The 22,769-nt window shown below is 33.7% G+C and overlaps 1 protein-coding gene and 1 long non-coding RNA gene across 14 annotated transcripts in view; one reads left to right on the forward strand and one right to left on the reverse strand.

Annotated features, from left to right (window-relative positions):
• LOC114334083 (protein son of sevenless) overlaps positions 1-22,769 on the forward strand; it is a 652,420-nt gene that overhangs the window by 138,337 nt on the left and 491,314 nt on the right. The window lies entirely within an intron of this gene.
• On the reverse strand, positions 14,321-21,082 carry LOC126882097 (uncharacterized). Of its 3 annotated transcripts, none has more exons than XR_007697136.1 (3): positions 18,917-19,294; positions 16,227-18,019; positions 14,321-14,731 (listed from the first exon to the last, which is right to left on the reverse strand). It is a non-coding gene; the product is annotated as an uncharacterized LOC126882097 (long non-coding RNA). The 3 variants fall into 3 exon arrangements; XR_007697135.1 differs by lacking the exon at positions 18,917-19,294 and adding an exon at positions 20,710-21,082 and having other exon boundaries at positions 14,323-14,731; XR_007697134.1 differs by lacking the exon at positions 18,917-19,294 and adding an exon at positions 18,618-18,903 and having other exon boundaries at positions 14,324-14,731.

Genomic DNA, 22,769 nt, shown 5'->3' on the forward strand with positions numbered 1-22,769 from the left:
TTGGCAACAAAGCCTGCGAAAGAGAATTTTATATATATAGATGTTAAACAACGAAATTTTTTTAAAAAAATAACGGTTAAAGATAGAAAAGTGAAAATTTAGGATTATATGTATCTTTTGCTTGTGAATCATATACAATTAAGAAAAATCGGTTTGTCGAAAAATAAAAAAAAATTTTAGGGGGGGCAAAGCCCCCTTATAACGTACGGCTATGAAATATAGATAACAACCTACTCCCTGTCCGGTCGAATCCACCTGCCAAATTTCATGAAAATCGGTCAAGCGGTTTCGGAGGAGTACGGTAACAAAGCCTGCGAATTAGAATTTTATATATATAGATGTTAAACCACGAAATTTTTTTAAAAAAATAACGGTTAAAGATAGAAAAGTGAAAATTTAGGATTATATGTATCTTTTGCTTGTGAATCATATACAATTAAGAAAAATCGGTTTGTCGAAAAATAAAAAAAAAATTTTAGGGGGGGCAAAGCCCCCTTATAACGTACGGCTATGAAATATAGATAACAACCTACTCCCTGTCCGGTCGAATCCACCTGCCAAATTTCATGAAAATCGGTCAAGCGGTTTCGGAGGAGTACGGTAACAAAGCCTGCGAATTAGAATTTTATATATATAGATGTTAAACCACGAAATTTTTTTAAAAAAATAACGGTTAAAGATAGAAAAGTGAAAATTTAGGATTATATGTATCTTTTGCTTGTGAATCATATACAATTAAGAAAAATGGGTTTGTCGAAAAATAAAAAAAAATTTTAGGGGGGGCAAAGCGCCCTTATAACGTACGGCTATGAAATATAGATAACAACCTACTCCCTGTCCGGTCCAGTCCACCTGCCAAATTTCATGAAAATCGGTCAAGTGGTTTCGGAGGAGTTTGGCAACAAAGCCTGCGAAAGAGAATTTTATATATATAGATGTTAAACAACGAAATTTTTTTAAAAAAATAACGGTTAAAGATAGAAAAGTGAAAATTTAGGATTATATGTATCTTTTGCTTGTGAATCATATACAATTAAGAAAAATCGGTTTGTCGAAAAATAAAAAAAAATTTTAGGGGGGGCAAAGCCCCCTTATAACGTACGGCTATGAAATATAGATAACAACCTACTCCCTGTCCGGTCGAATCCACCTGCCAAATTTCATGAAAATCGGTCAAGCGGTTTCGGAGGAGTACGGTAACAAAGCCTGCGAATTAGAATTTTATATATATAGATGTTAAACCACGAAATTTTTTTAAAAAAATAACGGTTAAAGATAGAAAAGTGAAAATTTAGGATTATATGTATCTTTTGCTTGTGAATCATATACAATTAAGAAAAATGGGTTTGTCGAAAAATAAAAAAAAATTTTAGGGGGGGCAAAGCCCCCTTATAACGTACGGCTATGAAATATAGATAACAACCTACTCCCTGTCCGGTCCAGTCCACCTGCCAAATTTCATGAAAATCGGTCAAGTGGTTTCGGAGGAGTTTGGCAACAAAGCCTGCGAAAGAGAATTTTATATATATAGATAGATGTTAAACCACGAAATTTTTTTAAAAAAATAACGGTTACAGATAGAAAAGTGAAAATTTAGGATTGTATGTATCTTTTGCTTCTGAATCATATAGAATTAAGAAAAATCGGTTTGTCGAAAAACAAAAAAAAATTATTAGGGGATGCAAAGCCCCCTTATGACGTACGGCTATGAAATATAGATAACAACCTACTCCCTGTCCGGTCGAGTCCACCTGCCAAATTTCATGAAAATCGGTCAAGCGGTTTCGGAGGAGTACGGTAACAAAACCTGCGAATTAGAATTTTATATATATAGATGTTAAACCACGAAATTTTTTTAAAAAAATAACGGTTAAAGATAGAAAAGTGAAAATTTAGGATTGTATGTATCTTTTGCTTCTGAATCATATAGAATTAAGAAAAATCGGTTTGTCGAAAAATAAAAAAAAATATTAGGGGGGGGCAAAGCCCCCTTATGACGTACGGCTATGAAATATAGATAACAACCTACTCCCCGTCCGGTCGAGTCCACCTGCCAAATTTCATGAAAATCGGTCAAGCGGTTTCGGAGGAGTACGGTAACAAAGCCTGCGAATTAGAATTTTATATATATAGATGTTAAACCACGAAATTTTTTTAAAAAAATAACGGTTAAAGATAGAAAAGTGAAAATTTAGGATTATATGTATCTTTTGCTTGTGAATCATATACAATTAAAAAAAATCGGTTTGTCGAAAAATAAAAAAAAATTTTAGGGGGGGGCAAAGCCCCCTTATAACGTACGGCTATGAAATATAGATGACAACCTACTCCCTGTCCGGTCGAGTCCACCTGCCAAATTTCATGAAAATCGGTCAAGCGGTTTCGGAGGAGTACGGTAACAAAGCCTGCGAATTAGAATTTTATATATATAGATGTTAAACCACGAAATTTTTTTAAAAAAATAACGGTTAAAGATAGAAAAGTGAAAATTTAGGATTATATGTATCTTTTGCTTGTGAATCATATACAAATAAGAAAAATCGGTTTGTCGAAAAATAAAAAAAAATTTTAGGGGGGGGCAAAGCCCCCTTATAACGTACGGCTATGAAATATAGATAACAGCCTACTCCCTGTCCGGTCGAGTCCACCTGCCAAATTTCATGAAAATCGGTCAAGCGGTTTCGGAGGAGTACGGTAACAAAGCCTGCGAATTAGAATTTTATAATATATAGATGTTAAACCACGAAATTTTTTTAAAAAAATAACGGTTGAAGATAGAAAAGTGAAAATTTAGGATTGTATGTATCTTTTGCTTCTGAATCATATAGAAATAAGAAAAATCGGTTTGTCGAAAAATAAAAAAAAATTATTAGGGGGGCAGAGCCCCCTTTAGACGTACGGCTATGAAATATAGATAACAACCTACTCCATGTCCGGTCGAGTATACCTGCCAAATTTCATGAAAATCGGTCAAGCGGTTTCGGAGGAGTACGGTAACAAAGCCTGCGAATTAGAATTTTATATATATAGATGTTAAACCACGAAATTTTTTTAAAAAAATAACGGTTAAAGATAGAAAAGTGAAAATTTAGGATTATATGTATCTTTTGCTTGTGAATCATATACAATTAAGAAAAATCGGTTTGTCGAAAAATAAAAAAAAATATTAGGGGGGGGCTAAGCCCCCTTATGACGTACGGCTATGAAATATAGATAACAGCCTACTCCCTGTCCGGTCGAGTCCACCTGCCAAATTTCATGAAAATCGGTCAAGCGGTTTCGGAGGAGTACGGTAACAAAGCCTGCGAATTAGAATTTTATATATATAGATGTTAAACCACGAAATTTTTTTAAAAAAATAACGGTTAAAGATAGAAAAGTGAAAATTTAGGATTATATGTATCTTTTGCTTGTGAATCATATACAATTAAGAAAAATCGGTTTGTCGAAAAATAAAAAAAAATATTAGGGGGGGGCTAAGCCCCCTTATGACGTACGGCTATGAAATATAGATAACAGCCTACTCCCTGTCCGGTCGAGTCCACCTGCCAAATTTCATGAAAATCGGTCAAGCGGTTTCGGAGGAGTACGGTAACAAAGCCTGCGAATTAGAATTTTATATATATAGATGTTAAACCACGAAATTTTTTTAAAAAAATAACGGTTAAAGATAGAAAAGTGAAAATTTAGGATTATATGTATCTTTTGCTTGTGAATCATATACAATTAAAAAAAATCGGTTTGTCGAAAAATAAAAAAAAATTTTAGGGGGGGGCAAAGCCCCCTTATAACGTACGGCTATGAAATATAGATGACAACCTACTCCCTGTCCGGTCGAGTCCACCTGCCAAATTTCATGAAAATCGGTCAAGCGGTTTCGGAGGAGTACGGTAACAAAGCCTGCGAATTAGAATTTTATATATATAGATGTTAAACCACGAAATTTTTTTAAAAAAATAACGGTTAAAGATAGAAGAGTGAAAATTTAGGATTATATGTATCTTTTGCTTGTGAATCATATACAAATAAGAAAAATCGGTTTGTCGAAAAATAAAAAAACAATTTTAGGGGGGGGCAAAGCCCCCTTATAACGTACGGCTATGAAATATAGATAACAGCCTACTCCCTGTCCGGTCGAGTCCAGCTGCCAAATTTCATGAAAATCGGTCAAGCGGTTTCGGAGGAGTACGGTAACAAAACCTGCGAATTAGAATTTTATATATATAGATGTTAAACCACGAAATTTTTTTAAAAAAATAACGGTTGAAGATAGAAAAGTGAAAATTTAGGATTGTATGTATCTTTTGCTTCTGAATCATATAGAAATAAGAAAAATCGGTTTGTCGAAAAATAAAAAAAAAATTATTAGGGGGGCAGAGCCCCCTTTAGACGTACGGCTATGAAATATAGATAACAACCTACTCCATGTCCGGTCGAGTATACCTGCCAAATTTCATGAAAATCGGTCAAGTGGTTTCGGAGGAGTACGGTAACAAAGCCTGCGAATTAGAATTTTATATATATAGACTAGATGACCCGGTGAACTTCGTTGCACCTTAGATAGTGGGTCATAATTAGATAATGTGTTATAATTTTGATTCTAGGTCAATAAGGAACTTGCATAAATTTGAAATTCGAAAAGAATGTTATAAATCGCAACATAAAATAATTTAAAACATGTATCAAAGATAAAAAGTTGTTTTTGTGTTCCGTTTGGCCCCTAAAAACAATTCTAAATTTAAATTATTGCAGCTAGCCTAAAACGTGTCGTGACGTCATAGGGTTGTGTGTCTAAATTCTGCACCAGCAAAGTAAACAAAATTGTATATAATTTTAATTTTATTTTAATTACTGACCCGACGAACTTCGTACCGGTGTTATTGTGAATTAAATAATGATATCTCAAAGTTCACTAAGTAAATTAACAGAAAATCTAAAAAATAATGTATGACAAAAATTTGCATCAATGTAATACTTTTTTATAAACAATACTCTATTCTTGGTGCAAAATAAATACAGTGGAACCCCGATAAGTCGGCCTCCAATAACCCGGAAGTCCGGCTAACCCGGACCGATTTTCATCAAACAAACATTTCAACAATAAAAATGTTACTGTATGAGTTTTTTACCAAGAAATGAACAATACTGTATACCACTGTACGTAATTTAGATGTACCTACTGTGCTATGTATGTATTTCATGTTTTTGCAATTATAATGGAAGTTTATCTGTATGTAAGTATCAGTATTTTATTAATTTTTACCATATTCTCCGGCTTACTCGGATTTTCGATAAACCGGATCGGCCGCGGTCCTGATTAATCCGACTTATCGAGGTTCCACTGTAACGATGACGGTTTCCCTACGCGCAAAAAATTTCCGTGTGCCAAACCTGAAAACTCGTTACTTTTTAAACGAAGTTATTCTTGCAATTTTCAAACGGTAAGTCCGTTGGAATCATTAGTATAAGCGGAATCAAGACATCATTTTCTTTGTATATTTCCAAACCATCTCTCTTATCAATTAAAACACATATTCTTCTACTTTTAAGTCGGCAAAACAGTAATTTGCATTGAGACATATTAAAAATATAACATTTTATTGATATGACCAAACCATCTCTCAAATGAAATCAAATACGTCATACTCTTTCACTCATGAATTGAAACCCACATTTTTCAACTTTTAGGTAGGCAAAATAGTAAGTAGTATTGAGAAATATTAAACATATATACTTAACTTTCTTTTGATATGACCAAACCACCTCCCTCATAAATTACAAACACATATTCTTCCACTTTTAAGTCGGTAAAACAGTAATTTGCATTGAGAAATATTAAACATAATTTTATAACTTTCTTTTGATCTGTCCAAACCATCTCACCCACGAATTCAAACACATATTCTTCTCCTTTAAGCCGGCAAAATACTGATTTGCATTGAGAAATATTAAACCTAATATCTTATATATTCGAAAACAATGTTATATAGTATATAACATTCTTTTCATATGACCAAACCATCTCGCTCATGAATAAACCAACCCATATTCTTCCATTTTTTCAGCAAAACAGTAACTTGTATTGAGAAATATTAAACAAATTTGTATAAAATTATTTTGATATGTCCAAACCATCTCTCTTATAAATTAAAACACATATTCTTCCATTTTGAATAGGCAACACAGTGAGTAGCATTGAGAGATATGAAACATATATAACATTCCTTTGATATGACCACACCTTCTCTCTCAGGAATTCAAAAACATACTGTTGCACCCATAGAGCACTGCATGACTCAGTGCACTTTTAACTCGCCCCCATCAAATATTAAATGTAAAATAAATTTTTTTTTAATTCATACCTTAAAATTCTAAATATTAATTAATTATGACAATAACAAAAAATATTATCGATCATTTAAGACACGCAATAGTGTTCACGATATTTTTCGTTTGTTCATCTAGTTAACATGAATAAACTGGATGGTTTGCCCAGCGAAAGCAAGATTTTTTGAAAATTTCGTAAAATTAAAAAATTCATATTTTATCCAATTTGAGTCCAAAAGTTAATCTGCTGCACTTTGCTATTATAAAATTTCCCGTTGTTTCTTCTTCTGTGCTCAGAATTTTTCTACGACTTACGGTTCGCGCTAACGCACGGCATAACGCAGTTCGGAAACGGACTGCGCTAGAGAAGTAAAAATAGCACCGTTTTGTTCGCAACAGCAGGGAGTATACCTGCCAAATTTCATGAAAATCGGTCAAGTGGTTTTAGGGGGGGCAAAGCCCCCTTATAACGTACGGCTATGAAATATAGATAACAACCTACTCCCTGTCCGGTCGAGTCCACCTGCCAAATTTCATGAAAATCGGTCAAGCGGTTTCGGAGGAGTTTGGCAACAAAGCCTGCGAAAGAGAATTTTATATATATAGATGTTAAACTACGAAATTTTTTTAAAAAAATAACGGTTAAAGATAGAAAAGTGAAAATTTAGGATTATATGTATCTTTTGCTTGTGAATCATATACAATTAAGAAAAATCGGTTTGTCGAAAAATAAAAAAAATTATTAGGGGGGGCAAAGCCCCCTTATGACGTACGGCTATGAAATATAGATAACAACCTACTCCCTGTCCGGTCGAGTCCACCTGCGAAATTTCATGAAAATCGGTCAAGTGGTTTCGGAGGAGTTTGGCAACAAAGCCTGCGAAAGAGAATTTTATATATATATAGATGTTAAACCACGAAATTTTTTTAAAAAAATAACGGTTAAAGATAGAAAAGTGGAAATTTAGGATTGTATGTATCTTTTGCTTCTGAATCATATAGAATTAAGAAAAATCGGTTTGTCGAAAAATAAAAAAAAATTTTAGGGGGGGCAAACCCCCTTATAACGTACGGCTATGAAATATAGATAACAACCTACTCCCTGTCCGGTCGAGTCCACCTGCCAAATTTCATGAAAATCGGTCAAGCGGTTTCGGAGGAGTACGGTAACAAAGCCTGCGAATTAGAATTTTATATATATAGATGTTAAACCACGAAATTTTTTTAAAAAAATAACGGTTAAAGATAGAAAAGTGAAAATTTAGGATTATATGTATCTTTTGCTTGTGAATCATATACAATTAAGAAAAATCGGTTTGTCGAAAAATAAAAAAAAATTTTAGGGGGGGCAAAGCCCCCTTATAACGTACGGCTATGAAATATAGATAACAACCTACTCCCTGTCCGGATTATATGTATCTTTTGCTTGTGAATCATATACAATTAAGAAAAATCGGTTTGTCGAAAAATAAAAAAAAAATTTTAGGGGGGGCAAAGCCCCCTTATAACGTACGGCTATGAAATATAGATAACAACCTACTCCCTGTCCGGTCGAGTCCACCTGCCAAATTTCATGAAAATCGGTCAAGCGGTTTCGGAGGAGTTTGGCAACAAAGCCTGCGAAAGAGAATTTTATATATATAGATGTTAAACTACGAAATTTTTTTTAAAAAAATAACGGTTAAAGATAGAAAAGTGAAAATTTAGGATTATATGTATCTTTTGCTTGTGAATCATATACAATTAAGAAAAATCGGTTTGTCGAAAAATAAAAAAAAATTTTAGGGGGGGCAAAGCCCCCTTATAACGTACGGCTATGAAATATAGATAACAACCTACTCCCTGTCCGGTCGAGTCCACCTGCCAAATTTCATGAAAATCGGTCAAGCGGTTTCGGAGGAGTACGGTAACAAAGCCTGCGAATTAGAATTTTATATATATAGATGTTAAACCACGAAATTTTTTTAAAAAAATAACGGTTAAAGATAGAAAAGTGAAAATTTAGGATTATATGTATCTTTTGCTTGTGAATCATATACAATTAAGAAAAATCGGTTTGTCGAAAAATAAAAAAAAAATTTAGGGGGGGCAAAGCCCCCTTATAACGTACAGCTATGAAATATAGATAACAACCTACTCCCTGTCCGGTCCAGTCCACCTGCCAAATTTCATGAAAATCGGTCAAGCGGTTTCGGAGGAGTACGGTAACAAAGCCTGCGAATTAGAATTTTATATATAGATGTTAAACCACGAAATTTTTTTAAAAAAATAACGGTTAAAGATAGAAAAGTGAAAATTTAGGATTATATGTATCTTTTGCTTGTGAATCATATACAATTAAGAAAAATCGGTTTGTCGAAAAATAAAAAAAAATTTTAGGGGGGGCAAAGCCCCCTTATAACGTACGGCTATGAAATATAGATAACAACCTACTCCCTGTCCGGTCCAGTCCACCTGCCAAATTTCATGAAAATCGGTCAAGTGGTTTCGGAGGAGTTTGGCAACAAAGCCTGCGAAAGAGAATTTTATATATATAGATGTTAAACCACGAAATTTTTTAAAAAAAATAACGGTTAAAGATAGAAAAGTGAAAATTTAGGATTATATGTATCTTTTGCTTGTGAATCATACAATTAAGAAAAATCGGTTTGTCGAAAAATAAAAAAAAAATTTTAGGGGGGGCAAAGCCCCCTTATAACGTACGGCTATGAAATATAGATAACAACCTACTCCCTGTCCGGTCGAGTCCACCTGCCAAATTTCATGAAAATCGGTCAAGCGGTTTCGGAGGAGTTTGGCAACAAAGCCTGCGAAAGAGAATTTTATATATATAGATGTTAAACTACGAAATTTTTTTAAAAAAATAACGGTTAAAGATAGAAAAGTGAAAATTTAGGATTATATGTATCTTTTGCTTGTGAATCATATACAATTAAGAAAAATCGGTTTGTCGAAAAATAAAAAAAAATTTTAGGGGGGGCAAAGCCCCCTTATAACGTACGGCTATGAAATATAGATAAAAACCTACTCCCTGTCCGGTCGAGTCCACCTGCCAAATTTCATGAAAATCGGTCAAGCGGTTTCGGAGGAGTACGGTAACAAAGCCTGCGAATTAGAATTTTATATATATAGATGTTAAACCACGAAATTTTTTTAAAAAAATAACGGTTAAAGATAGAAAAGTGAAAATTTAGGATTGTATGTATCTTTTGCTTCTGAATCATATACAATTAAGAAAAATCGGTTTGTCGAAAAATAAAAAAAAATATTAGGGGGGGCAAAGCCCCCTTATAACGTACGGCTATGAAATATAGATAACAACCTACTCCCTGTCCGGTCGAGTCCACCTGCCAAATTTCATGAAAATCAGTCAAGCGGTTTCGGAGGAGTACGGTAACAAAGCCTGCGAATTAGAATTTTATATATATAGATGTTAAACCACGAAATTTTTTTAAAAAAATAACGGTTAAAGATAGAAAAGTGAAAATTTAGGATTGTATGTATCTTTTGCTTCTGAATCATATAGAATTAAGAAAAATCGGTTTGTCGAAAAATAAAAAAAAATATTAGGGGGGGGCAAAGCCCCCTTATGACGTACGGACATGAAATATAGATAACAACCTACTCCATGTTCGGTCGAGTGTACCTGCCAAATTTCATGAAAATCGGTCAAGTGGTTTCGGAGGAGTTTGGCAACAAAGCCTGCGAAAGAGAATTTTATATATATAGATGTTAAACCACGAAATTTTTTTAAAAAAATAACGGTTAAAGATAGAAAAGTGAAAATTTAGGATTGTATGTATCTTTTGCTTCTGAATCATATAGAATTAAGAAAAATCGGTTTGTCGAAAAATAAAAAAAAATATTAGGGGGGGGCAAAGCCCCCTTATGACGTACGGACATGAAATATAGATAACAACCTACTCCATGTTCGGTCGAGTGTACCTGCCAAATTTCATGAAAATCGGTCAAGTGGTTTCGGAGGAGTTTGGCAACAAAGCCTGCGAAAGAGAATTTTATATATATAGATGTTAAACCACGAAATTTTTTTAAAAAAATAACGGTTAAAGATAGAAAAGTGAAAATTTAGGATTGTATGTATCTTTTGCTTCTGAATCATATAGAATTAAGAAAAATCGGTTTGTCGAAAAATAAAAAAAAAATATTAGGGGGGGGCAAAGCCCCCTTATGACGTACGGACATGAAATATAGATAACAACCTACTCCATGTTCGGTCGAGTGTACCTGCCAAATTTCATGAAAATCGGTCAAGTGGTTTCGGAGGAGTTTGGCAACAAAGCCTGCGAAAGAGAATTTTATATATATAGATGTTAAACCACGAAATTTTTTTAAAAAAATAACGGTTAAAGATAGAAAAGTGAAAATTTAGGATTGTATGTATCTTTTGCTTCTGAATCATATACAATTAAGAAAATCGGTTTGTCGAAAAATAAAAAAAAATATTAGGGGGGGCAAAGCCCCCTTATAACGTACGGCTATGAATATAGATAACAACCTACTCCCTGTCCGGTCGAGTCCACCTGCCAAATTTCATGAAAATCAGTCAAGCGGTTTCGGAGGAGTACGGTAACAAAGCCTGCGAATTAGAATTTTATATATATAGATGTTAAACCACGAAATTTTTTTAAAAAAATAACGGTTAAAGATAGAAAAGTGAAAATTTAGGATTGTATGTATCTTTTGCTTCTGAATCATATAGAATTAAGAAAAATCGGTTTGTCGAAAAATAAAAAAAAATATTAGGGGGGGGCAAAGCCCCCTTATGACGTACGGACATGAAATATAGATAACAACCTACTCCATGTTCGGTCGAGTGTACCTGCCAAATTTCATGAAAATCGGTCAAGTGGTTTCGGAGGAGTTTGGCAACAAAGCCTGCGAAAGAGAATTTTATATATATAGATGTTAAACCACGAAATTTTTAAAAAAAAATAACGGTTTAAAGATAGAAAAGTGAAAATTTAGGATTGTATGTATCTTTTGCTTCTGAATCATATAGAATTAAGAAAAATCGGTTTGTCGAAAAATAAAAAAAAAATATTAGGGGGGGGCAAAGCCCCCTTATGACGTACGGACATGAAATATAGATAACAACCTACTCCATGTTCGGTCGAGTGTACCTGCCAAATTTCATGAAAATCGGTCAAGTGGTTTCGGAGGAGTTTGGCAACAAAGCCTGCGAAAGAGAATTTTATATATATAGATGTTAAACAACGAAATTTTTTTAAAAAAATAACGGTTAAAGATAGAAAAGTGAAAATTTAGGATTGTATGTATCTTTTGCTTCTGAATCATATAGAATTAAGAAAAATCGGTTTGTCGAAAAATAAAAAAAAATATTAGGGGGGGGCAAAGCCCCCTTATGACGTACGGACATGAAATATAGATAACAACCTACTCCATGTTCGGTCGAGTGTACCTGCCAAATTTCATGAAAATCGGTCAAGTGGTTTCGGAGGAGTTTGGCAACAAAGCCTGCGAAAGAGAATTTTATATATATAGATGTTAAACCACGAAATTTTTTTAAAAAAATAACGGTTAAAGATAGAAAAGTGAAAATTTAGGATTGTATGTATCTTTTGCTTCTGAATCATATAGAATTAAGAAAAATCGGTTTGTCGAAAAATAAAAAAAAATATTAGGGGGGGGCAAAGCCCCCTTATGACGTACGGACATGAAATATAGATAACAACCTACTCCATGTTCGGTCGAGTGTACCTGCCAAATTTCATGAAAATCGGTCAAGTGGTTTCGGAGGAGTTTGGCAACAAAGCCTGCGAAAGAGAATTTTATATATATAGATGTTAAACCACGAAATTTTTTTAAAAAAATAACGGTTAAAGATAGAAAAGTGAAAATTTAGGATTGTATGTATCTTTTGCTTCTGAATCATATAGAATTAAGAAAAATCGGTTTGTCGAAAAATAAAAAAAAATATTAGGGGGGGGCAAAGCCCCCTTATGACGTACGGACATGAAATATAGATAACAACCTACTCCATGTTCGGTCGAGTGTACCTGCCAAATTTCATGAAAATCGGTCAAGTGGTTTCGGAGGAGTTTGGCAACAAAGCCTGCGAAAGAGAATTTTATATATATAGATGTTAAACCACGAAATTTTTTTAAAAAAATATCGGTTAAAGATAGAAAAGTGAAAATTTAGGATTGTATGTATCTTTTGCTTCTGAATCATATAGAATTAAGAAAAATCGGTTTGTCGAAAAATAAAAAAAAATATTAGGGGGGGGCAAAGCCCCCTTATGACGTACGGACATGAAATATAGATAACAACCTACTCCATGTTCGGTCGAGTGTACCTGCCAAATTTCATGAAAATCGGTCAAGTGGTTTCGGAGGAGTTTGGCAACAAAGCCTGCGAAAGAGAATTTTATATATATAGATGTTAAACCACGAAATTTTTTTAAAAAAATAACGGTTAAAGATAGAAAAGTGAAAATTTAGGATTATATGTATCTTTTGCTTGTGAATCATATACAATTAAGAAAAATCGGTTTGTCGAAAAATAAAAAAAAATTTTAGGGGGGGCAAAGCCCCCTTATAACGTACGGCTATGAAATATAGATAACAACCTACTCCCTGTCCGGTCCAGTCCACCTGCCAAATTTCATGAAAATCGGTCAAGTGGTTTCGGAGGAGTTTGGCAACAAAGCCTGCGAAAGAGAATTTTATATATATAGATGTTAAACCACGAAATTTTTTTAAAAAAATAACGGTTAAAGATAGAAAAGTGAAAATTTAGGATTATATGTATCTTTTGCTTGTGAATCATATACAATTAAGAAAAATCGGTTTGTCGAAAAATAAAAAAAAAATTTTAGGGGGGGCAAAGCCCCCTTATAACGTACGGCTATGAAATATAGATAACAACCTACTCCCTGTCCGGTCGAGTCCACCTGCCAAATTTCATGAAAATCGGTCAAGCGGTTTCGGAGGAGTTTGGCAACAAAGCCTGCGAAAGAGAATTTTATATATATAGATGTTAAACTACGAAATTTTTTTAAAAAAATAACGGTTAAAGATAGAAAAGTGAAAATTTAGGATTATATGTATCTTTTGCTTGTGAATCATATACAATTAAGAAAAATCGGTTTGTCGAAAAATAAAAAAAAATTTTAGGGGGGGCAAAGCCCCCTTATAACGTACGGCTATGAAATATAGATAAAAACCTACTCCCTGTCCGGTCGAGTCCACCTGCCAAATTTCATGAAAATCGGTCAAGCGGTTTCGGAGGAGTACGGTAACAAAGCCTGCGAATTAGAATTTTATATATATAGATGTTAAACCACGAAATTTTTTTAAAAAAATAACGGTTAAAGATAGAAAAGTGAAAATTTAGGATTGTATGTATCTTTTGCTTCTGAATCATATACAATTAAGAAAAATCGGTTTGTCGAAAAATAAAAAAAAATATTAGGGGGGGCAAAGCCCCCTTATAACGTACGGCTATGAAATATAGATAACAACCTACTCCCTGTCCGGTCGAGTCCACCTGCCAAATTTCATGAAAATCAGTCAAGCGGTTTCGGAGGAGTACGGTAACAAAGCCTGCGAATTAGAATTTTATATATATAGATGTTAAACCACGAAATTTTTTTAAAAAAATAACGGTTAAAGATAGAAAAGTGAAAATTTAGGATTGTATGTATCTTTTGCTTCTGAATCATATAGAATTAAGAAAAATCGGTTTGTCGAAAAATAAAAAAAAATATTAGGGGGGGGCAAAGCCCCCTTATGACGTACGGACATGAAATATAGATAACAACCTACTCCATGTTCGGTCGAGTGTACCTGCCAAATTTCATGAAAATCGGTCAAGTGGTTTCGGAGGAGTTTGGCAACAAAGCCTGCGAAAGAGAATTTTATATATATATAGATGTTAAACCACGAAATTTTTTTAAAAAAATAACGGTTAAAGATAGAAAAGTGAAAATTTAGGATTGTATGTATCTTTTGCTTCTGAATCATATAGAATTAAGAAAAATCGGTTTGTCGAAAAATAAAAAAAAATATTAGGGGGGGGCAAAGCCCCCTTATGACGTACGGACATGAAATATAGATAACAACCTACTCCATGTTCGGTCGAGTGTACCTGCCAAATTTCATGAAAATCGGTCAAGTGGTTTCGGAGGAGTTTGGCAACAAAGCCTGCGAAAGAGAATTTTATATATATAGATGTTAAACCACGAAATTTTTTTAAAAAAATAACGGTTAAAGATAGAAAAGTGAAAATTTAGGATTGTATGTATCTTTTGCTTCTGAATCATATAGAATTAAGAAAAATCGGTTTGTCGAAAAATAAAAAAAAATATTAGGGGGGGGCAAAGCCCCCTTATGACGTACGGACATGAAATATAGATAACAACCTACTCCATGTCCGGTCGAGTGTACCTGCCAAATTTCATGAAAATCGGTCAAGTGGTTTCGGAGGAGTTTGGCAACAAAGCCTGCGAAAGAGAATTTTATATATATAGATGTTAAACCACGAAATTTTTTTAAAAAAATAACGGTTAAAGATAGAAAAGTGAAAATTTAGGATTGTATGTATCTTTTGCTTCTGAATCATATACAATTAAGAAAAATCGGTTTGTCGAAAAATAAAAAAAAATATTAGGGGGGGCAAAGCCCCCTTATAACGTACGGCTATGAAATATAGATAACAACCTACTCCCTGTCCGGTCGAGTCCACCTGCCAAATTTCATGAAAATCAGTCAAGCGGTTTCGGAGGAGTACGGTAACAAAGCCTGCGAATTAGAATTTTATATATATAGATGTTAAACCACGAAATTTTTTTAAAAAAATAACGGTTAAAGATAGAAAAGTGAAAATTTAGGATTGTATGTATCTTTTGCTTCTGAATCATATAGAATTAAGAAAAATCGGTTTGTCGAAAAATAAAAAAAAATATTAGGGGGGGGCAAAGCCCCCTTATGACGTACGGACATGAAATATAGATAACAACCTACTCCATGTTCGGTCGAGTGTACCTGCCAAATTTCATGAAAATCGGTCAAGTGGTTTCGGAGGAGTTTGGCAACAAAGCCTGCGAAAGAGAATTTTATATATATAGATGTTAAACCACGAAATTTTTAAAAAAAAATAACGGTTAAAGATAGAAAAGTGAAAATTTAGGATTGTATGTATCTTTTGCTTCTGAATCATATAGAATTAAGAAAAATCGGTTTGTCGAAAAATAAAAAAAAATATTAGGGGGGGGCAAAGCCCCCTTATGACGTACGGACATGAAATATAGATAACAACCTACTCCATGTTCGGTCGAGTGTACCTGCCAAATTTCATGAAAATCGGTCAAGTGGTTTCGGAGGAGTTTGGCAACAAAGCCTGCGAAAGAGAATTTTATATATATAGATGTTAAACCACGAAATTTTTTTAAAAAAATATCGGTTAAAGATAGAAAAGTGAAAATTTAGGATTGTATGTATCTTTTGCTTCTGAATCATATACAATTAAGAAAAATCGGTTTGTCGAAAAATAAAAAAAAAATATTAGGGGGGGCAAAGCCCCCTTATAACGTACGGCTATGAAATATAGATAACAACCTACTCCCTGTCCGGTCGAGTCCACCTGCCAAATTTCATGAAAATCAGTCAAGCGGTTTCGGAGGAGTACGGTAACAAAGCCTGCGAATTAGAATTTTATATATATAGATGTTAAACCACGAAATTTTTTTAAAAAAATAACGGTTAAAGATAGAAAAGTGAAAATTTAGGATTGTATGTATCTTTTGCTTCTGAATCATATAGAATTAAGAAAAATCGGTTTGTCGAAAAATAAAAAAAAAATATTAGGGGGGGGCAAAGCCCCCTTATGACGTACGGACATGAAATATAGATAACAACCTACTCCATGTTCGGTCGAGTGTACCTGCCAAATTTCATGAAAATCGGTCAAGTGGTTTCGGAGGAGTTTGGCAACAAAGCCTGCGAAAGAGAATTTTATATATATAGATGTTAAACAACGAAATTTTAAAAAAAAAATAACGGTTAAAGATAGAAAAGTGAAAATTTAGCATTGTATGTATCTTTTGCTTCTGAATCATATAGAATTAAGAAAAATCGGTTTGTCGAAAAATAAAAAAAAATATTAGGGGGGGGCAAAGCCCCCTTATGACGTACGGACATGAAATATAGATAACAACCTACTCCATGTTCGGTCGAGTGTACCTGCCAAATTTCATGAAAATCGGTCAAGTGGTTTCGGAGGAGTTTGGCAACAAAGCCTGCGAAAGAGAATTTTATATATATAGATGTTAAACCACGAAATTTTTTTAAAAAAATAACGGTTAAAGATAGAAAAGTGAAAATTTAGGATTGTATGTATCTTTTGCTTCTGAATCATATAGAATTAAGAAAAATCGGTTTGTCGAAAAATAAAAAAAAATATTAGGGGGGGGCAAAGCCCCCTTATGACGTACGGACATGAAATATAGATAACAACCTACTCCATGTTCGGTCGAGTGTACCTGCCAAATTTCATGAAAATCGGTCAAGTGGTTTCGGAGGAGTTTGGCAACAAAGCCTGCGAAAGAGAATTTTATATATATAGATGTTAAACCACGAAATTTTTTTAAAAAAATAACGGTTAAAGATAGAAAAGTGAAAATTTAGGATTGTATGTATCTTTTGCTTCTGAATCATATACAATTAAGAAAAATCGGTTTGTCGAAAAATAAAAAAAAATATTAGGGGGGGCAAAGCCCCCTTATAACGTACGGCTATGAAATATAGATAACAACCTACTCCCTGTCCGGTCGAGTCCACCTGCCAAATTTCATGAAAATCAGTCAAGCGGTTTCGGAGGAGTACGGTAACAAAGCCTGCGAATTAGAATTTTATATATATAGATGTTAAACCACGAAATTTTTTTAAAAAAATAACGGTTAAAGATAGAAAAGTGAAAATTTAGGATTGTATGTATCTTTTGCTTCTGAATCATATAGAATTAAGAAAAATCGGTTTGTCGAAAAATAAAAAAAAATATTAGGGGGGGGCAAAGCCCCCTTATGACGTACGGACATGAAATATAGATAACAACCTACTCCATGTTCGGTCGAGTGTACCTGCCAAATTTCATGAAAATCGGTCAAGTGGTTTCGGAGGAGTTTGGCAACAAAGCCTGCGAAAGAGAATTTTATATATATAGATGTTAAACCACGAAATTTTTAAAAAAAAATAACGGTTAAAGATAGAAAAGTGAAAATTTAGGATTGTATGTATCTTTTGCTTCTGAATCATATAGAATTAAGAAAAATCGGTTTGTCGAAAAATAAAAAAAAATATTAGGGGGGGGCAAAGCCCCCTTATGACGTACGGACATGAAATATAGATAACAACCTACTCCATGTTCGGTCGAGTGTACCTGCCAAATTTCATGAAAATCGGTCAAGTGGTTTCGGAGGAGTTTGGCAACAAAGCCTGCGAAAGAGAATTTTATATATATAGATGTTAAACCACGAAATTTTTTTAAAAAAATAACGGTTAAAGATAGAAAAGTGAAAATTTAGGATTGTATGTATCTTTTGCTTCTGAATCATATAGAATTAAGAAAAATCGGTTTGTCGAAAAATAAAAAAAAATATTAGGGGGGGGCAAAGCCCCCTTATGACGTACGGACATGAAATATAGATAACAACCTACTCCATGTTCGGTCGAGTGTACCTGCCAAATTTCATCAAAATCGGTCAAGTGGTTTCGGAGGAGTTTGGCAACAAAGCCTGCGAAAGAGAATTTTATATATATAGATGTTAAACCACGAAATTTTTTTAAAAAAATAACGGTTAAAGATAGAAAAGTGAAAATTTAGGATTGTATGTATCTTTTGCTTCTGAATCATATACAATTAAGAAAAATCGGTTTGTCGAAAAATAAAAAAAAATATTAGGGGGGGCAAAGCCCCCTTATAACGTACGGCTATGAAATATAGATAACAACCTACTCCCTGTCCGGTCGAGTCCACCTGCCAAATTTCATGAAAATCAGTCAAGCGGTTTCGGAGGAGTACGGTAACAAAGCCTGCGAATTAGAATTTTATATATATAGATGTTAAACCACGAAATTTTTTTAAAAAAATAACGGTTAAAGATAGAAAAGTGAAAATTTAGGATTGTATGTATCTTTTGCTTCTGAATCATATAGAATTAAGAAAAATCGGTTTGTCGAAAAATAAAAAAAAATATTAGGGGGGGGGCAAAGCCCCCTTATGACGTACGGACATGAAATATAGATAACAACCTACTCCATGTTCGGTCGAGTGTACCTGCCAAATTTCATGAAAATCGGTCAAGTGGTTTCGGAGGAGTTTGGCAACAAAGCCTGCGAAAGAGAATTTTATATATATAGATGTTAAACCACGAAATTTTTTTAAAAAAATAACGGTTAAAGATAGAAAAGTGAAAATTTAGGATTGTATGTATCTTTTGCTTCTGAATCATATAGAATTAAGAAAAATCGGTTTGTCGAAAAATAAAAAAAAATATTAGGGGGGGGCAAAGCCCCCTTATGACGTACGGACATGAAATATAGATAATAACCTACTCCATGTTCGGTCGAGTGTACCTGCCAAATTTCATGAAAATCGGTCAAGTGGTTTCGGAGGAGTTTGGCAACAAAGCCTGCGAAAGAGAATTTTATATATATAGATGTTAAACCACGAAATTTTTTTAAAAAAATAACGGTTAAAGATAGAAAAGTGAAAATTTAGGATTGTATGTATCTTTTGCTTCTGAATCATATAGAATTAAGAAAAATCGGTTTGTCGAAAAATAAAAAAAAATATTAGGGGGGGGCAAAGCCCCCTTATGACGTACGGACATGAAATATAGATAACAACCTACTCCATGTTCGGTCGAGTGTACCTGCCAAATTTCATGAAAATCGGTCAAGTGGTTTCGGAGGAGTTTGGCAACAAAGCCTGCGAAAGAGAATTTTATATATATAGATGTTAAACCACGAAATTTTTTTAAAAAAATAACGGTTAAAGATAGAAAAGTGAAAATTTAGGATTGTATGTATCTTTTGCTTCTGAATCATATAGAATTAAGAAAAATCGGTTTGTCGAAAAATAAAAAAAAATATTAGGGGGGGGCAAAGCCCCCTTATGACGTACGGACATGAAATATAGATAACAACCTACTCCATGTTCGGTCGAGTGTACCTGCCAAATTTCATGAAAATCGGTCAAGTGGTTTCGGAGGAGTTTGGCAACAAAGCCTGCGAAAGAGAATTTTATATATATAGATGTTAAACCACGAAATTTTTTTAAAAAAATAACGGTTAAAGATAGAAAAGTGAAAATTTAGGATTGTATGTATCTTTTGCTTCTGAATCATATAGAATTAAGAAAAATCGGTTTGTCGAAAAATAAAAAAAAATATTAGGGGGGGGCAAAGCCCCCTTATGACGTACGGACATGAAATATAGATAACAACCTACTCCATGTTCGGTCGAGTGTACCTGCCAAATTTCATGAAAATCGGTCAAGTGGTTTCGGAGGAGTTTGGCAACAAAGCCTGCGAAAGAGAATTTTATATATATAGATGTTAAACCACGAAATTTTTTTAAAAAAATAACGGTTAAAGATAGAAAAGTGAAAATTTAGGATTGTATGTATCTTTTGCTTCTGAATCATATAGAATTAAGAAAAATCGGTTTGTCGAAAAATAAAAAAAAATATTAGGGGGGGGCAAAGCCCCCTTATGACGTACGGACATGAAATATAGATAACAACCTACTCCATGTTCGGTCGAGTGTACCTGCCAAATTTCATGAAAATCGGTCAAGTGGTTTCGGAGGAGTTTGGCAACAAAGCCTGCGAAAGAGAATTTTATATATATAGATGTTAAACCACGAAATTTTTTTAAAAAAATAACGGTTAAAGATAGAAAAGTGAAAATTTAGGATTGTATGTATCTTTTGCTTCTGAATCATATAGAATTAAGAAAAATCGGTTTGTCGAAAAATAAAAAAAAATATTAGGGGGGGGCAAAGCCCCCTTATGACGTACGGACATGAAATATAGATAACAACCTACTCCATGTTCGGTCGAGTGTACCTGCCAAATTTCATGAAAATCGGTCAAGTGGTTTCGGAGGAGTTTGGCAACAAAGCCTGCGAAAGAGAATTTTATATATATAGATGTTAAACCACGAAATTTTTTTAAAAAAATAACGGTTAAAGATAGAAAAGTGAAAATTTAGGATTGTATGTATCTTTTGCTTCTGAATCATATAGAATTAAGAAAAATCGGTTTGTCGAAAAATAAAAAAAAATATTAGGGGGGGCAAAGCCCCCTTATGACGTACGGACATGAAATATAGATAACAACCTACTCCATGTTCGGTCGAGTGTACCTGCCAAATTTCATGAAAATCGGTCAAGTGGTTTCGGAGGAGTTTGGCAACAAAGCCTGCGAAAGAGAATTTTATATATATAGATGTTAAACCACGAAATTTTTTAAAAAAAATAACGGTTAAAGATAGAAAAGTGAAAATTTAGGATTATATGTATCTTTTGCTTGTGAATCATATACAATTAAGAAAAATTGGTTTGTCGAAAAATAAAAAAAAATTTTAGGGGGGCAAAGCCCCCTTATAACGTACGGCTATGAAATATAGATAACAACCTACTCCCTGTCCGGTCGAGTCCACCTGCCAAATTTCATGAAAATCGGTCAAGCGGTTTCGGAGGAGTACGGTAACAAAGCCTGCGAATTAGAATTTTATATATATAGATGTTAAACCACGAAATTTTTTTAAAAAAATAACGGTTAAAGATAGAAAAGTGAAAATTTAGGATTATATGTATCTTTTGCTTGTGAATCATGTACAATTAAGAAAAATTGGTTTGTCGAAAAATAAAAAAAAATTTTAGGGGGGGCAAAGCCCCCTTATAACGTACGGCTATGAAATATAGATATCAACCTACTCCCTGTCCGGTCGAGTCCACCTGCCAAATTTCATGAAAATCGGTCAAGCGGTTTCGGAGGAGTACGGTAACAAAACCTGCGAATTAGAATTTTATATATATAGATGTTAAACCACGAAATTTTTAAAAAAAAAATAACCGTTAAAGATAGAAAAGTGAAAATTTAGGATTATATGTATCTTTTGCTTGTGAATCATATACAATTAAGAAAAATTGGTTTGTCAAAAAATAAAAAAAAATTTTAGGGGGGGGCAAAGCCCCCTTATAACGTACGGCTATGAAATATAGATAACAACCTACTCCCTGTCCGGTCGAGTCCACCTGCCAAATTTCATGAAAATCGGTCAAGCGGTTTCGGAGGAGTACGGTAACAAAGCCTGCGAATTAGAATTTTATATATATAGACTAGATGACCCGGTGAACTTCGTTGCACCTTAGATAGTGGGTCATAATTAGATAATGTGTTATAATTTTGATTCTAGGTCAATAAGGAACTTGCATAAATTTGAAATTCGAAAAGAATGTTATAAATCGCAACATAAAATAATTTAAAACATGTATCAAAGATAAAAAGTTGTTTTTGTGTTCCGTTTGGCCCCTAAAAACAATTCTAAATTTAAATTATTGCAGCTAGCCTAAAACGTGTCGTGACGTCATAGGGTTGTGTGTCTAAATTCTGCACCAGCAAAGTAAACAAAATTGTATATAATTTTAATTTTATTTTAATTACTGACCCGACGAACTTCGTACCGGTGTTATTGTGAATTAAATAATGATATCTCAAAGTTCACTAAGTAAATTAACAGAAAATCTAAAAAATAATGTATGACAAAAATTTGCATCAATGTAATACTTTTTTATAAACAATACTCTATTCTTGGTGCAAAATAAATACAGTGGAACCCCGATAAGTCGGCCTCCAATAACCCGGAAGTCCGGCTAACCCGGACCGATTTTCATCAAACAAACATTTCAACAATAAAAATGTTACTGTATGAGTTTTTTACCAAGAAATGAACAATACTGTATACCACTGTACGTAATTTAGATGTACCTACTGTGCTATGTATGTATTTCATGTTTTTGCAATTATAATGGAAGTTTATCTGTATGTAAGTATCAGTATTTTATTAATTTTTACCATATTCTCCGGCTTACTCGGATTTTCGATAAACCGGATCGGCCGCGGTCCTGATTAATCCGACTTATCGAGGTTCCACTGTAACGATGACGGTTTCCCTACGCGCAAAAAATTTCCGTGTGCCAAACCTGAAAACTCGTTACTTTTTAAACGAAGTTATTCTTGCAATTTTCAAACGGTAAGTCCGTTGGAATCATTAGTATAAGCGGAATCAAGACATCATTTTCTTTGTATATTTCCAAACCATCTCTCTTATCAATTAAAACACATATTCTTCTACTTTTAAGTCGGCAAAACAGTAATTTGCATTGAGACATATT

This window comes from Diabrotica virgifera, chromosome 3 (assembly GCF_917563875.1).
Source record: "Diabrotica virgifera virgifera chromosome 3, PGI_DIABVI_V3a".
NCBI classification, from domain to species: Eukaryota; Metazoa; Arthropoda; class Insecta; order Coleoptera; family Chrysomelidae; genus Diabrotica; species Diabrotica virgifera.